The sequence below is a fragment of the Vespa crabro genome, chromosome 15, assembly GCF_910589235.1.
Source record: "Vespa crabro chromosome 15, iyVesCrab1.2, whole genome shotgun sequence".
Classification (NCBI taxonomy): domain Eukaryota; kingdom Metazoa; phylum Arthropoda; class Insecta; order Hymenoptera; family Vespidae; genus Vespa; species Vespa crabro.
In genome coordinates this window covers 1715001-1720000 of record NC_060969.1, presented here as the reverse complement: position 1 = coordinate 1720000, position 5000 = coordinate 1715001, and the positions used below count along the sequence as shown (strand labels likewise).

The 5000-nt window shown below is 27.7% G+C and overlaps 2 protein-coding genes across 4 annotated transcripts in view; one reads left to right on the top strand and one right to left on the bottom strand.

The window, feature by feature from the left end:
• The window catches only part of LOC124429426 (ecdysone-induced protein 74EF-like), a 238898-nt gene that overhangs the window by 48434 nt on the left and 185464 nt on the right, over nt 1-5000 (top strand). The gene's annotated exons all lie outside the window — the stretch shown is intronic.
• The window catches only part of LOC124429428 (U7 snRNA-associated Sm-like protein LSm11), a 33082-nt gene that overhangs the window by 1238 nt on the left and 26844 nt on the right, over nt 1-5000 (bottom strand). The gene's annotated exons all lie outside the window — the stretch shown is intronic.

Below are 5000 nucleotides of genomic sequence, written 5' to 3'. Positions count from 1 at the left end.
GGTGGAATCCTAAAGGAAAAGGATCAGGGGTAAAGTAGTAGAAGGGGGCGGGAAAAAAGAGGTGGAGGCGTCGAGACACGTGTACGAGGCAGACATCGATCCTGGGGACTCGTGGTCTTCAAGGTCGTCTTGCCTGCCAGCACACTCCCAGCTCTCTACGTATCAACGACCTCTCGACCCCTCAGGATACTCCGAAGTACGTCAGTAGGCCAACCGAGTTTCTCCGCCTTTTGCGATTTCCGTATTTCGTAATTTTTTTTTTTTTCGATATCGATAAGGTATATATATATACATATATATACATATATATACATATATATACATATATATACATATATATACATATATATACATATATATACATATATATACATATATATACATATATATGCATATATATACATATATATATATACACATGTATACACATGTATATATATATATATATATATATATATATACACATGTATACACATATATATATATATATATATATATATATATATATATATATATATATATGTATTTATATAAAGAAAGAATTAGGCGATTAGATCGATGTACGAACGAATATAAATTGAACGTTAACTTATATTAGAAGGATACATTATACTATTGAATACGATAACTTATAATACTTATGAATATAACATGTATCAAGGTATTCTAATCTTTTACCAATATACCGAACAATGATCTTGAAATTTTATATTGAAAAATTGTTACCATTTTATATAGAATATATCGATATACAAACATTATATATAAATAGTGATATATAGTATATAATAATGACAACAAATAAATTATACGAATAAATATAAAGAGTCGAGATAACCAAAGGAATATTTATTATTACAAGCATTTTAATTATTTAATAATTAATGTTATATATAAAAAAAAAAAAAAAAAAAAAAAAAAAAAAAGACAAATTAAAGACAAAAATTGTAACAGAGTTAATTATAAATATTTTTCTAATTTTTTTATTATAATATTATTGGCTCGAAATACTAAACACTAGTAATAGTTCCGTTTAACGTCATTTGGAAAACGTTTACTATATTTATATACTACACGTACTATAACTATATATATATATATATATATATATATATATATATACATATATATATATACATATATATGTAATATATGTGTAGTTACAAAACGAAGGTCAAGAAGCGTGACTCCTCGTAGGGAATCTAAGTCAATGAATGAAAACGCGAGAGATGTTGGAAGGTTGTAGGGCACGCGCCAAACGAAAGGTATCGGCGGAGAAAAGGGGGAGGAAGTACAAAGGAAGAAGACATTCGGGGAAAGAAAAGGAATGTGAGAGAGAGAGAGAGAGAGAGAGAGAGAGAGAGAGAGAGAGAGAGAGAGAGGGAAAGAGAGGGAGGCTGGAAGGGTAAGGAGGGAGAGAGGAAGAGAGATAGATAGAGGGAAACGTGGATCTCTTATATCGAACATAGCAACCACGTTCGTAGTCAAGGTCGGTCCTTGCCCTGCAGTTAAGGTTCGACCTCGGGATGTGTATCCCTTCGCACGATATACACAACGGATCTAGAGACTCTTTACTCCCTTTTTTATTTTCTTTTCTTTCCTTTTCTTTCCTTTTCTTTTCTTTTCTTTTCTGTTCTTTTCTTTTCTTCTTCTTCTTCTTCTTCTTCTTCTTTTTCGTTTTTTTGTTTGTGTATGTGTTTTTTTTTGTCCCACAAATAATATTTTTCTCCTTTGGTTTAATATTTCCAATCGATTTTCTTTAATTCACGTTGATTTGGATTTGGGTTTACGGGTTTACGGGTTACGGTTTACGGGTTTTACGGGTTACGGGTTTTGTTTCGCGGCTTTAGTTTTACGTGTGAAATATTTCATTGCGTTTAAATATTTTATTATTAGCGTACACGCACGCACGCTCGCACGCACGCACGCACGCTCGTGGACGCTCATAAAAAATCAAAAAAGAGTACGCTAATTGATTATTATCTTGGGTAAATCGAAGGAAAATTAAGGGATTTGAAAAAAAAAAAATAAATAAATAATTAAAAATTTTTAATTTAAAAAAAAAAAAAGAGAAAAAAAAAAGAAAGAAAAAAAAAGGACGAACAAAATATTCTCTTCTTTTCTTTTACTTTTTTTTTTGTTTTTGTCTTTTTCTTTGTTCTTTTCGTCTAAAGGAAAAAGATAAAAGAATTATTCTTTATCGTTTAATCGAATTCAAAACGTCAGTGGTTTAATAAAAGATCTAATTGGACGGGCAATAATGAGGAATAAATAAAACAATAATCGAATATGCATTTCTCTCTCTCTCTCTCTCTCTCTCTCTCTCTCTCTCTCTCTCTCTCTCTCTCTATCTATCTATCTATCTTCTATCTATCTATCTATCTTTTTTTCTATTCTTTTCCTTTTTTTGTTCTTCTTGGTTTCTTCGGATCGTAAAAAGGAATAAAAATAAAAATTGTTACGTTTCACGTTAGTTACGTTTAAAAATGAAAAGGATATTATTTCTCATTAAATTCGATAAAAAATCAAAACTAAAGGAAAATTTACGATCGGATCTTTCGATTGTCTCGAATATTTCGAAAATTACAAAAAAAAAAAAGAACTTTCTTTTTTTCTTTTCTTTTCTTTTCTTTTCTTTTTTTTTTCCTTTTTATATTATATATATTCTTTTTATATACATACATACATACATACATATATATACATATATATATATATTAATATTTCTTTTTATATTTTCATAATTAATGTATAAAGGAACAATGATTTGAAAAGAAATAAAAAAATAAAATGAAAAGGTCATATAGAAAAAAAGAAAGAAGGAAGCAACAAATAAAACGTCAGATTAGAAAAATTCTAACAGGAATTCAAAAGGAAATGTGATACCACTTCCGTGCTAAAAATTTTACATATACATACATACACATTTATATATATATATATATATATATATATATATATAAATATATAAATATATGTACGTATTGGAATCTAACCTTGTATCGTATAACGTCATATTGCAAGAAGATAACGATAACGAAAAGATAACTTTATATCTACGGATCATTTAATTGAAGGAAAGGGTGGAATCGTATAATGCAAGGTTAAAGGACGCGAGAACGTAGAGTCTTTCTATTTCTTTCTACTATAACAGTGGTAAGAGTCATTCATGGTCAGACCACTACTAATCAAAAGATCGAGAAATGTGCGTGTCCTCTTCTCGTAAATATACAACTATCTCTACATATGTGTGTATGTGTGTGTGTATGTATATATGTGTATAGTATATATACGTAGATACATGCACGCATCGAGGAAGTGAATGCCAAGAACGTTTAAATGTCCCCGTGATTGTGAAAGTGATTTAATAGAAAACTATACAAATAACGCGAGTCAAGATTTTTTTGTTGTTATTCTTTTTTTTTTTTCTTTTTTGTTCCTTTTTTGTTCTCTTTCGTTTATTTTTCTCTTTTTTTTTTCTTTTTTTATCTTTCTACTTCTCCCTTCTTTGTCCTTTTTTTCATATCTTTTCAATTGAATTAAAAATAATATTCCTTGGAAGATATGAAATATGAAATATTTATGAGTAACGTGCATATTTGCGTGCGTGCGTCCGTGTGTGTGCGTGTGTGTATATATATATATATGTGTGTGTGTGTGTGTGTGTGTGTGTCGAACAGATGTATACACCATATATAATATTCTACATGTGTATATATTTATAGTTGTTTTTTCTTTTTATTTTTTTTTTTTTTTAATTTAGGGAAGAAAAAAGAAAAAATATATATACGAACTTATCTTATTTCTTTCTTCTTCTTTTCTTGTCATTTTCTTTATTTTAAAACAAATAAATGAGGTTATAAATATAGTGGTTTATCATAAAGCATAAATAATGTTATATATACATATATATATATATATATATATATATGTATATATATATGTATATATATTTGTGGTTTATCATAATGCATTAAATATTGTTTACGATTAACGGTAGCACGTATAGCGCATATTCTCATTGATATACGAAATCCGCGAGGAAAGATAAGCTCGACGTATGTGCGTGTACATGAAAGATTATAGTATTTCGAGGTCAGCGGAATAACGTTATAAAAGGAATCATAGAAGGAGGAGAAGGTGGAGGAGAAATAGGAGGAATGACGTGAATCGTAAAAGAATGCAAAAAATTAACTATGCCATACTAAATTCGTTAAATATACACATATATATATATATATATATCCATACATATATGTATATTATGTATATTATACTGATTAATGATTAATGCGTTAAAATGCTTGGTAAAAAAATAATCTTTAGAAAAAGAAAAAAAAAAAGAAAAAAAAAAGAATTTCCTTTATTTAAATGTGAAATATTAAAAAAAATTTTTTAACATCAATTTATTGATATCACATTGAAAATATATCGAAATAATAATTTACATGTCTAATTTATTATCTATTATTATTTATACCGTGTTTATGCATTTATTATTATTGCTATTATATTTATTATTATATCATTCAATGTCTAAAGAAAAATTACTCCATAACATATTAATTCCATATATCTATAGTATATATATATATTAATATAAATAAATGTATATATTTACTAGGTATATTAGTGAGAGCTCGTTATAGGAGTGTAATAGTAGTAGTAATAATAGATCGTTATGGCCTTAGGATGACGAATCGTCATAGTTCCTTTACTGTTAGCTGATATCACTGATGACAGGTGTAACGTATTAGGGGAAAAAAAAAGTGAAACAATGAATATTTGCCATTGAAACATACTCGTGATACCTTTGTTAAATAATCCTTTTTACAGATACATACAACATTTATTTCTTTACGAAAATAATATTTCGAGGAAAATAACGTAAAGATAATCTTTATCATGACCCCTTAATACTATCCTTGATGAAATTAATTTCATATATAAATATTTACTTATCCAACTCCAATTGATTTATTAGATTTATCGTTTCAATG